Raw genomic sequence first — 13,227 nt, 5'->3', positions numbered from 1 at the left:
TGGGGGGGGAGCACTTCTTCCCAGCCTGGTGTGGGTAAGTCGTTTGTTTCCCGTCCCTGTTCTTTCTTCTTCTTTTTGAACCTCGACCTTGGCTCTGCCTCATTCCCCTTCTTGGTATCCAGACCCTTCCTCGGTGGAACGGGAGGACATTTACACCATCATCGAGGAGGTCGCCAGGGATGCCGAGGCCAAGGCCAACAAGATCGCCATTCAGGATGCCGCCAAGGCCGCCGTTGAGGATGCCGCCAATGGGCCTGCTGGGGAGGCCGGCAAGGGGCCTGCCGGAGAGGCCGACAAGGCCGCTGCCAAGGATGGGGTGGTTGATGGCCAACCTTCCTCCTTTGCTGCCTCTGTGTCGGGCAAGTACTTGAAGGTGGCCGACGACCTGCTCGTCCAGCTCCCAGGAACGGCGAGCACCAGGGCGCCAACTGAGGGGGAGGTGTTCGACGACGAGGCGCTCGCCGGCGGCGGGCTTGAGGTTGTTGATGAATCCAGCGCCGGTGGCGGCGGTTCCCAAGAGGACCAGCTCCTTCGGGCCATGAGCTTCAACTTCCAAAAGCTCCAGGCGCTCCATCGTGCCCGCCTGGCCAAGGCAAAATCTAGGATGGCGGCGGTGGACAAGGCGGAGACGGATCTCGAGGAGCGCGTCGCCTAGACGCAGGCCTGGTTCAGCAGGGCCCATGAAGAACTGAAGGCTGCCCAGGATCTGCTTGCTGAGCGCAAACAGGAGCTCATCCTGAAGCAGGCTGATGTCGAGAAAGCCCAGGAGGCGGCGAAGGAACAGGCCACCAAGGATGATGCCGCTCGGCACCAGCACCAGGCTGAGCTGAACTCCCAGGAGGAGGACCTTCCCGTGCGTGAGGAGGCGCTAGCCGCCACACTCCGTGGCAAGGATGAGGAGGTCGAGAAGCTCGTTGCGCAGCGGACCGAGGAGCTAGAGCAGAGGCATAAGGAGGCACTCAATGCTCAAGCCCTGGCCCATGCCGACAAGTTGAAGGAGCTGGAGGTGGAGCAGGATGGGCTAAAGAAACAAGTCCTGGAGCTGACGGATGAGAAGGACGTAGCCAACGATGCTTTGGCGAAGGCGCATGCCACAGTCCTCGTCAAGGCCGAGCTGCTCTCCAAGGCCAACGACTCCATCAATGACCTGAAGCTAAAGATGGAGGGCTTTGAGGGGACGCTTTCGGATGTCAGGGCCCAGGAAGAGACCCTGACCAAGGACCTGGAGGAGGAGAGGCAGCTGCGGATGAATGATGCCGCCGAACACAAGGAGTATGCATAGGGCATAAACCGTTGGGTCTGCCGCCTCGCCGACCTCGCTGGCAGGATCACCACGAATCTGGCTGCCATGGGGGATGTCCAACATGAGGTACTCCCCAGAGCCAAACGTGAGTCCCAACACCAAACTGACCCTGTTCTTCGAGGGCGTTCTTGGAGCCCTGGAGCAGCTCCGCTCCTACCGGTCAACTTATTTGGCCAATGAGTCCCGGAGGCTCTGCCAGGGCGCCCTGACCAAGGTACTCACCAAGGTAGTGTTCTGGAACCCCATCGTCAACTTTGCCAATGCGTTGGAGAGCTTGCCGGAGGAGGCAGACCTCACGGTGCTCAAGGAGCGTATCAAGGCCATCATCGACTGCGTCAATGGAGTTGAGAGGGTGGAGGGCCAGCGCCAGGACTAGGCACCCCGTTTCTCATTGCCGCTGCGGGTTCAAGATCAAGGTAATTTTATCTTCAGTTAGAACCACGGCGATTATTTGATGTAATATAACTCTGAAGTACTTTAACATCGAGTATGTTATCTTCATGTTCGATCTTTCTTTTTATGTTTGCACCCTATGCTTGGTGAGATAAGGCTGTCAGCGCATAAACCCATGATGTGGTGCTTTAAGGACGGATCCATAGCACCTTGCCGGGAGGGCCCTTGCTGCCGGGAAAACCACCTTGCTGCTCCCAGCACGGTCGTTTGAACTGTCGAGCAGACTCGAAAAAGGACAAGAGCATTGCTGGTAGTGGGTAGGCCACCTTGCTGTTCTCAACGCGGCCGCTTGAACTGTTGAGCGGACTCGAAACAGAGCAAGGGCGTTGCCAATAGCAGAAGGGTCCCATTGCGTGCAGGTTTCCCATACAAGGAACGAGATCTTTCGAGGAAGATAGACTTATATAAATGAAATTAGCCAAAATTTTACATGACTTAGGTTTTTAGGGCCACATGGATGATTGTCGAAGCTACGGACGGCACTAGGGGGCGACTGATCGACGTCGCCCTCTCCCTTCGAGCCATCCCCATGAAAGAGTCGATGCGCTGACCTTCAAGCCGGATTTTCACAGCTTTGCGCCCCCTACCTGGCATGGCAAAGATGTCGTGGGAAACGACACCTATGGGATCAGGAAGAATCCCGTTTGCTACGGTTGGCGGGCGTGGGGCTATGGAAAGAGCGGGTTTGAGGGATCAACACGGGGGGATTATCCAGGTTCGGGCTGCAAGTGATGCATAATACCATACTCCTTCTGGTTTATGTTTATCTGATGTTCTTGGACTAGCTACAAAGCGTGTAGGGTCCAAAAAGTCTGAATCCTTCCTCAGTACGCCATGGGCCTCCTTTTATAATCAGATGGGGCTGCCACAGTGGCACACAGGAGGTGGAAAGTTGTACAGTAGTCGAGTCTATCTCCTCGCACCGTAGGACAAACACATTTAATGCGCTATTGACGTGCCCTTCTTGCTTTATCGGGGACGGCAAGGAAGCTCGTCCCAGCTGTCGCCGCCTCGCCTGGCTCCGACGTGCGTCCGAACTGACGAGGCGTGTAGTGCCACGCTAGCTGGCTGCTGAGTTGGTGCGGTGGCAGAGTCTTCGCGAAGATCTTCATGCTACCATGTAGGTGCTTGCTGAGTTGGCCTGGAAGCTGCACATTGCCACGCAGGTGCTCGCCTAGTTGGTGGGCTGGTAGCTGCGTGGGAATGACAGTGGAGTCTTGGCAGGTGGGGGCCTGGCTGCGGCCCCACGAATGTCTTCGGCGAGAGTCTTGCCAGGGCCCGGCAAGGGTCTTGCCTCGGCGTCGTGGGCGTCCCTAGCAAGGGTCTTGCCGGGGGGCTCTCGTGGGTATCCTCGGCCAGGATCTTGCCGAGGATCTTCCTCTTCTGATTCTCATCTAGTCTTGTATGTTCTTGGTCTTCACAAAGACATGCATGCCACCATGGAGGCGCCTCCTGAGCCTTGGTTCCAACATGGGTGATGGCGTCGGAACTCTTAGGCTCATGGGTGGCAACCCTGCTGGCATTGGGCAAGTTACCCCGGCAAGGTTCTTGCCGGGGCTGTGGAGGCCGCCCCAGCAAGGGCCTTGCCGGGGGAGTTCACCTCGCCCTCCTGCTTTTCGTGTTTCTGGCTCGGCGTTGTTCCGGTCGCCTTGCGACTTTGCTTCCTCTGCCTTGCCAAGCGTGGCTACCGGCGTGGGGTTGCGACTGCCCGTGCACAAGTAAACGGGTACAAGTAGGACCCCTACTTTTGTACAGCAACAACTATTGTGGACGAGGGCGCCGGTTAAGCTGATCTGGTGTGGTGGACCATGATGGCGGTCAAGGAGATCTGGAGCGGTGGACAAGCCAGTCGCTGAAGCGGCTCCGGTGAAGTGGTGAGTTGGCAGTTGGGGGTTCCTAGGTGCGGAAGGTAGATCCGGTGGGGTGTGAGATTCAGCGCTGCGGCAGAGGATTAGATTCGGTGACTTGCCGTGGTTGGTGGGGGGTCGGTGAGGGGGAGGGGAGGGGCTCTGGGGAAGAATGTTCGGGGCAAAGAGGGGAAAACAATGGAGTTACCAAAGCAGCCCTTTTCCATTCATGTGGCAAGGGTAAAACGGGAATATCACAGGGCTAGACTTTCGGGCACGAGATATTTCAATGTGAGCGAGAAGTTTCAAAGCTTTTGGCGCCTAAAATTATAAGTGTTCTGCTCTTTTACGGCCGACTATGATATCATGGCCAAGAACTTATTAGTTTTGCGCGCAAAAAAGTGCAAGTTTTGAAAATCAATGTCTCCAACTCGAAACTGAGATAGTCCATTCAATTCAAATATGGATCAATGAGTTAGTACTAGCAAATACCATCATACTGTCCAATTCAAATGAAATTCCAAATGTGTTTATCCTAAATATGATGACAAAAGCAAAAATGTGTATGTGTATGAATAAAGTGGATGATTATAAAGTTTGAACATGCCCGTATGTGTATATCTCTAGGTTTGATATATGAATTTGAAATCACAAAATCCCAGCATAAAAAATGTACCCCCGTTTAAATGAATTACAAAGGCTAACGATGGAGTCCAATTCCAAAATTCCAATGTTAGGTTTGTAATTCTGGTACATCAAGGTATATCACGCATGTTCAAAAGTATCGTTGTATCATAATCCAAACTGTGAAACAAATTGATCAACCATGAGTGCACACACTATTGACCATATATATCTCAATTACGCTAAAGTCCCTCAAATATAGACAACTCACACTTTATCTGAAGCCAATTCCCCCCCCCCCCCACATGCACAAGTCATTCTCTCCCCCAGACACGAACACATGAGCACATTAACACCCCCTCTCTTCTAAAGTCCGGACACCAATATAGGTCTCTATCACTTTGTCTCTCGAGCATGCACAAATCTCTTCCCCCACTCTCTAGGTCTCCCGGCATCTCTCTTTGCCAAGCACACGCACTATGTAGAGTGTATCTTTCCCGTACACACAAAACGTCGCCCCCAAATGTATATCTCCCTAGTTATGTGTTTCTCGCACACTCACCTCACACACCACCCCCACTTCAAACAAGCACACTTTGTCTCCTTGTGCACCACTCTACCCATTTTATCTCTCCCACATGCGAACCTGCCCCAACTCCTTCCCTGTATACATATATGCCGTGACTCTTTCCATAGCTCCCTAATGTATCATCATTCTCAATCTCGCATGTTGTTCTCTACACCGTCTATTCTAGATCTCTCATGAAGTCCCTACCACACACACGATGACTCGCTTCCCTTGCGTCTCCGTACATAGGCCAATTTCGAACAACATCAACATTGTCTCCCTATCTATACACCATTTATGGACACAAACGCCCCCTCTCCCCCCTCTCTTCCTCTCTCTCTCTCTCTCTCTCGCTCGCTCGCTCGCTCTCACACCCCTCTCCCACACGCACTCGATGTCTCTTCCAAATAGTCTGCTCCCCGGCCACACCCATGATATCCCGCTACTACACATGCCTTTGTCTCTCTATGACACACATTTCACACCATTCCCCCTTCCCTTATACTAGGTTTACATAATTATTGGTCTCTCTACTCCACATACACACACTCCCTCTCACACACAAATGCGCACACAAACACACACAAACACGCACAAACACCCATTTATTTGGATCCTCATCTCTCCCCATGTCCGCATGTGTATCTCACTCACTCTCTAATTATGTCTATGTGTCTCCATGTTACACAACACAAAGCCCCATGTACATGTCTCTCTCTATCCTCCACACACATAGACACAAAGAATCTCTTATCATTGCCTCAGTCTCTAGACATATCACACATGCACACTGTCTCTCTCTCCCGCAAACACATCGAACAAGGGTTTCCCCGTGAATAACTTACCATCTATTCATCAATAGTCGTGGCAGTACGGCGAACACGAGATGTGAAAAAGAATAAATCTACACTTGCGTAGACCACCTAGTATGACTACTAGGACTAGAGCAAGCCGAAAATGCGCCGCCATTACCCCTTCCTTATCAGCGACGGGAAAACCTTTGTTTTACACAATCGAGAAGTCTTTGTGCTAAGGCCCCACTTGCTGAGGCTTTGAATAGAATGTAGATCCTAGTTTATGGAAACAAGTATCGATAATATGTTTGTATCTCCATACTTATATATCCTCTCTTATAAAAAACTGAGTTGGTGATGATGGTACGCGTGCCATCTTACAATATAGACCGTCCAATCTATATCTGACGGATGGAAATTAAACTAAAAGATACCCGCACCTCTCTCCACACTTCCAGACAAGGCCTTCCCTCGTTCATCCTTATCTCCAACAACCTCATTGTTGAGAAATTAAAAAAGGAAGCCTTTGGAACAAACTGGCCTGGTGGCCGCTGCCGGCGTTGTCCATCCCCATGCCTCCGCTCAGTCCGACCACCAATCACCACCTCGCCCCACTCCTCTTCACCTTATCTCCTATTTCTCGAGATATCATTAGTTTTTCCACATGGGATTACTCCCGCATGGGTCAATCACAACAAGTGTTTTGTGAAAAAATACATCTTGATGTTCCGTGAAATGCACGGACATCTTGCTGGTACTCCTACAGAAGACTAAGTTGGTGATGATGGTGTGTCTGCCATTCATCATTTCTGACCATTAGATCTACATCTAACGACTGTGAGGTAAGTTGTTTCCTTTTCTCACCAACATCCCACTTCTCTACCAATTTGCAGAAAAACCAGTAATTAGTATCTTAAAACCAACCACATCCCTCCCTCACCTCACCAAAACAGCCCAAGGAATATATTCTGATTGAAACATAATATATCTCTAGCGATATATGTATCAAAATTAGAGTGTTTTGTATCAAGTTTGTGAATAAGTATTATTCTAATTATGATCTGTTGCAACGCACGTGAACATTGCTAGTATTTCCAACCATGAAAAAAGCTAGTATTTCCATAGTTTCGAGTTTTCCATCAAGATATTAGTCACTCATGCTTGATATTTACTTTCAATCACGTACACATATGCACTATGTAACTAGCCTTGCTTATTGGCTTCCAAAGCTTAACTTTCACTCCTACTTACAATATGTAGAGTATTTAATAAAAAACTACCACTTTCAACCAGCCCTAGGAAGAAAATATTGTACAAAAATAGCAAAAACATACCCAAAATTTCTTAATCCGCGCCAAAAACTACTACCTAGTGCCGATTAGGCTCGTTCAAACCCGTTTATGACAGGGTTGGCCCACACGTCCGTGCTGACGAGGCAGCTTAAACCAACACATTTTGTTTGACCGTTGACACGAGCGACCCACATTTGAGATTCTATCATGTTATTCCCCCTCAAATCATTATTTTTCCTAAACATTACTTCAAACAGTACTGATGTGTGTTTGTCGGTGGCGCCGGTGATGAGCAAGTTGGCCGCCGCTCCGTCGGACGGGCTAGACGCCGCGCTGGCCTCTGCACGGGTTGGCAGGCTGGCCCGAGCATGACTGATGAGCGAGCAAGCCGCCGTGCGGGCCTTCGCTCGAGCCAGATGGATGGCCTTAGCGTGGCGCGCGCGAGCAAGCCGCCGCGCCGCCGTGCCAATCTAGCTAGCAAATCTTGCAGACAAGCAGCTGGACAGAGCTGTCTTGTCTAGCTAGCAGCCGCGAGCACCGGACGGTGCTGGCATCCGGGCTGCCGCAAGATGGCTCCGCACCGCCGGCGGTTTTGACCTCGCCTTCTGCCGACGGTGGTAACTGCGTCCCATGGCCGAGGATGACTAGGTGGACGGGCCGGAGGTAGGAGGTCACTCAGCGATTTTTCTACAGACTGACATGTAGGTCCCACAAGTCATAACGCCAAACTTGCCGGTCGAATAGAAGGTGTTAACTTAAGGGGCGACATGGGTTGAAACATGCCTATAACAGCACTTTTAGAGTAGTCGTTTCTTGGTAGGGCTGGTTGGTAAGGGCATGTACAATGGTTGATAAGGTAGTCTTATCTTAAGTCTGCCATGTATGTAAGTGGTAGTAGTTTCTTGGCAATATTAGTGGTTTATTGTAAGGAACAATGTACTACTAGCGACAAAAGGCGATTCTAGGTTGCGTTGTATTCCAACGAGTACTACTAGTGGTCACGGGAGTGTATACCTCGTTTTGTGGTTTGATCCCAGCCAAACGCACGACGGCCTTTTTTAAATAGTAACTTCGTTGTGAGCCAATATTGTACACGGGTAGTTCGAGTTTTGAAGTCGAACGGACGTGTCGCACCACAATCTGGTTGCACTGGATAGCCCAGCCACGTGAACAGGTTTTCCTTCCCATCATCTCATGGCTCGCGTGCTCGCCCTAGCCACACCTCGCTTGCAGCTTCCTCGTCAGCTAGTAGCATATTTAAACTAGCGCCTCCCAATTAAGCGCGAGGAGCCAGAAAAGCCTGGCATGGCATTGGGAATTGTGCAATATGGCTCTGTACATAAAGTGCTAGTACTCTACTAGTACTCTGTAGCTTGTGGTGTTGCACGCATGGATTTCACTCCATTATCGGCTCTATAAATGAAATTCCTCTTGACGTGATTTTTTTTGAAACAGAGGCAAAAGCTTTGCCTCATCTCATTCATAAAGAAGGAACTACTAACAAAGTTCGACGAGATCCATTACACCTGCACAAATGCAAGCGAAAAGCCTAGTCTCACTGTAACAAATAACTCAAATGTTCTGCCCCTGTAGTAACCGTCGCTGATAAACAGGCTGCTAGTGTGTGCGTGAGAGGAGCGGCTGAGTAGGCCAGCTATGCGCTTGAATAGAGCACCAAGAGTACCCACTACACAGGTGTACTTTCCTTGCATTATTAGTACAACGATGGTTCTAGAGAACTATACTACCCTGTACTTCCAACTGTAGCTCCTTGGCCCTGAGATTAAGAGTTCAAAACTGGTGCATTATACTAGAAGCAGAGTACATCGCACTACTAGTTGAGAAAGTAGTACTAGCATTGCTACAGTACGAGTACGTAGTAAATAATAGCCTCACCCCTTCGCTAAGGAACGATTGAGGAGCTATAGTTAGAACGGATGAGGCCCTGCGTTTACTACGCTCTTATCTCCTCCTCACCAGTTCCCCTCCCCCTGAAGAGAAGGCAGGTTGTCACTGCTCCCATGGATTCACTAGGCGGTTCTCCTCCTCGTCGGGGCTGGGAGACCTTGGACGACGATCCTCTGGGAGAAATAGCACGCCACTCCAACGTCCTCACCGCCGCAAGACTCGGTGCTTCCTGCACCAACTTTTTCAAGATGGTGCTTAAACAGGCTTGGAAAAAGGCCATGCTTGTTAGTCTTCCATGCGTCCTCAAGGAGAAGGTTCTTCTATGGGACAATCCTTCGAACAGTCCACCGCTCCCTGGCCATTGGTTGCACGTTGAATCCGCTAGAGTTGCCGACGTTGAGAGGTAGTCGGATTTTGTCCGATGAGCATGTCAGACAGGGCCTGGTGCCGGCAAGGCAAGGCCCCGGCAAAGTCCGACGCCATCGGGGCAGGGCCCGCGCAGCCAAGTGAAGTGGTGCAGAAGAAGAAGATGATGCAGCACCCGGTTTACTTCGTCAGCGCCCTCTTGCGGGAGGCCAGGTCAAGGTACTCTGATACGTCTCCAACGTATCTATAATTTTTGATTGCTCCATGCTATATTATCTACTGTTTTGGACATTATTGGGCTTTATTATCCACTTTTATATTATTTTTGGGACTAACCTATTAACCAGAGGCCCAGCCCAGAATTGTTGTTCTTTTCCTATTTCAGGGTTTCAAACAAAAGGAATATCAAACGGAGTCCAAATGGAATGAAACCTTCGGGAACGTAATTTTGTCACCGAACATGATCCAGGAGACTTGGACCCTACATCAAGACACAAAATAGGAGGCCACGAGGTAGGGGGCGCGCCTAGCCCCCCCAGGCGCACCCTCCACCCTCGTGGGCCCTCTGTTGCTCCACTGACGTACTCCTTCCCCCTATATATACCTACGTACCACCAAACGGTCAGATACAGAGCCAAAACCCTAATTCCACCGCCGCAACTTTCTGTATCCACGAGATCCCATCTTGGGGCCTGTTCCGGAGCTCTGCCGGAGGGGGCATCGATCACGGAGGGCTTCTACATCATCATAGCCCCTCCGATGAAGTGTGAGTAGTTCACCTCAGACCTACGGGTCCATAGTTATTAGCTAGATGGCTTCTTCTCTCTTTTTGGATCTCAATACAATGTTCTCCCCCTCTCTTGTGGAGATCTATTCGATGTAATCTTCTTTTTGCGATGTGTTTGTTGAGACCGATGAATTGTGGGTTTATGATCAAGTCTATCTATGAACAATATTTGAATCTTCTCTGAATTCTTTTATGTATAATTGGTTATATTTGCAAGCCTCTTCGAATTATCAGTTTGGTTTGGCCTACTAGATTGATCTTTCTTGCAATGGGAGAAGTGCTTAGCTTTGGGTTCAATCTTGCGGTGTCGTTCCCCAGTGACAGTAAGGGCAGCAAGGCACGTATTATATTGTTGCCATCGAGGATAACAAGATGTGGTTTTCATCATATTGCATGAGTTTATCCCTCTACATCATGTCATCTTGCTTAAGGCGTTACTCTGTTTTCTTTAACTTAATACTCTAGATGCATGCTGGATAGTGGTCGATGAGTGGAGTAATAGTAGTATGCAGGCAGGAGTCGGTCTACTTGTCTCGGACGTGATGCCTATATACATGATCATACCTAGATATTCTCATAACTATGCTCAATTCTGTCAATTGCTCAACAGTAATTTGTTCACCCACCGTAGAATACTTATGCTCTTGAGAGAAGCCACAAGTGAATCCTATGGCCCCCGAGTCTATCTTCATCATATTAATCTTCCAATACTTAGTTATTAACTTTGCATTTTACTTTGCTTTTATTTTACTTTGCATCTTTATCATAAAAATACAAAAAATATTATCTTATCATATCTATCGGATCTCACTCTTGTAAGTGGCCGTGTAGGGATTGAAAACCCCTTATCACGTTGGTTGCGAGGATTTATTTGTTTTGTGCAGGTACGAGGGACTTGCGCGTAGCCTCCTACTGGATTGATACCTTGGTTCTCAAAAACTGAGGGAAATACTTACGCTACTCTGCTGCATCATCCCTTCCTCTTCGGAAAAAAACCAATGCAGTGCTCAAGAGGTAGCAAGAAGGATTTCTAGCGCCGTTGCCAGGGAGTCTACAAAAAAGTCAATATACCAAGTACCCATCACAAGCCCTATCTCCCGCATTACATTATTTTCCATTTGCCTCTCATTTTCCTCTCCCCCACGTCACCCTTGCCATTTTATTCGCCCTCTCTCTCTCTATCCTCCCTCTCTTTCCCGTTTGCCTCTTTTTACCCGCTTGCTTTTTGTTTTCTTGTCTGTTGGATTGCTTGCTTGTCTCGATGGCTCTACCCCAATTTGGTGATCTTCACCTTAAAAGGTTGGAAGAAATCGAAAACAACATTAGGAGTTTTGTGGTCATGCAATTCGAGCATAATAGTTTCTTTAGAAATGAGCTTAAGGAACAAAAAAGTTTTATGAGTTTTATGAATAAAGAGCTCGATGATATGTCTAAATAATTTGATGGTTTAAGATCCCAAATTGCTCGTCTTGAGAAATTGACTGCTGAAATTTCGGATAAGCAGGCTACCTTAGTTAATAGGATGGCCGCTAAACCGGATCCCTATGAAAATAAAGATGAAGATCTAAAAGTTATTGATGTGTCCCCTATTAAATCTTTGTTTTGCAATATGAATCTTAATAATGATGGGACTAAATATGATCCAACTTTACCTAGAAGGCGTTCCAAGAATTCGGAGTTTTTAGATCTTGATGCTAAAATTGATGAAAGTGGGATCGAAGAAATGAAAACCCTAGATGTTGCTAAACCCACTATTTTGGATTTCAAGGAATTTAATTATGAAAATTGCTCTTTGATTGATTGTATTTCCTTGTTACAATCCATGCTAAATTCTCCTCATGCTTATAGTCAAAATAAAGTGTTCACTAAACATATCGTTGATGCCTTGATGCAATCTTATGAAGAAAAACTTGAATTGGAAGTTTCTATCCCTAGAAAAATTTATGATGAGTGGGAACCAACTATTAAAATTAAAATTAAAGATCATGAGTTCTATGCTTTATGTGATTTGGGTGATAGTGTTTCCACGATTCCAAAGACTTTGTGTGATTTGTTAGGTTTCCGTGAATTTGATGATTGCTCTCTAAATTTTCACCTTGTGTATTCCAATATTAAGAAACCTATGGGAAGAATTAATGATGTTCTTATTGTTGAAAATAGGAATTATGTGCCCATAGATTTTATTGTTGTTGACATAGATTGCATTCCTTCATGTCCTATTATTCTTGGTAGACCTTTCCTTAGAACGATTGGTGAAATTATTGATATGAAGGAAGGAAATATTAGATTCCAATTTCCGTTAAGGAAAGGCATGGAACACTTTCCTAGAAAGAAAATTAAATTACCTTATGAATCTATTATGAGAGCCACTTATGGATTGCCTACCAAAGATGGCAATACCTAGATCTATCCCTGCTTTTTATGCCTAGCTAGGGGAGTTAAACGATAGCGCTTGTTGGGAGGCAACCCAATTTTATTTTTATTCCTTGATTTTTTATCCTGTTTAGTAATAAATAATTTATCTAGCCTCTGTTTAGGTTGTGTTTTTTGTGTTTAATTAGTGTTTGTGCCAAGTAGAACCGTTGGGAAGACTTGGGGAAAGTCTTTATATCTTGCTGTAAAAACCAGAAACATTAGCGCTCACAAGAACTGCTGCCATTTTTATTTGGAAAGTGATATTTGGTTAATTATTTTTTTAGATGATTAATAGATAAATTCCTCACGTCCCTAAATTTATTTTAGAATTTTTGGGGTTCCAGATCTTGCGCTAGCTACAGATTACTACAGACTATTCTGTTTTTGACAGATTCTGTTTTTCGTGTGTTGTTTGCTTATTTTGATGAATCTGTGGCTGGTAAAATAGTTTATAAACCATAGAGAAGTTGGAATACAGTAGGTATAACACCAATATAAATAAAGAATGAGTTCATTACAGTACCTTGAAGTGGTCTTTTGTTTTCTTTCGCTAACGGAGCTCGAGAGATTTTCTACTTTGAGTTTTGTGTTGTGAAGTTTTCAAGTTTTGTGTAAAGATTTGATGGATTATGGAACAAGGAGTGGCAGGAGCCTAAGCTTGGGGATGCCCATGGCACCCCCAAGATAATCTAAGGACACCTAAAAGCCAAAGCTTGGGGATGCCCCAGAAGGCATCCCCTCTTTTCGTCTACTTCTTTCGGTAACTTTACTTGGAGCTATATTTTCATTCACCACATGATATGTGTTTTTCTTGGAGTGTCTTGTATGATTTGAGTCTTTTCTTTTTAGTTTACCACAACCATCCTTGCT

The sequence above is a fragment of the Triticum urartu genome, chromosome 1, assembly GCF_003073215.2.
Source record: "Triticum urartu cultivar G1812 chromosome 1, Tu2.1, whole genome shotgun sequence".
NCBI classification, from domain to species: domain Eukaryota; kingdom Viridiplantae; phylum Streptophyta; class Magnoliopsida; order Poales; family Poaceae; genus Triticum; species Triticum urartu.
Note: the sequence above shows the minus strand (reverse complement) of the source record.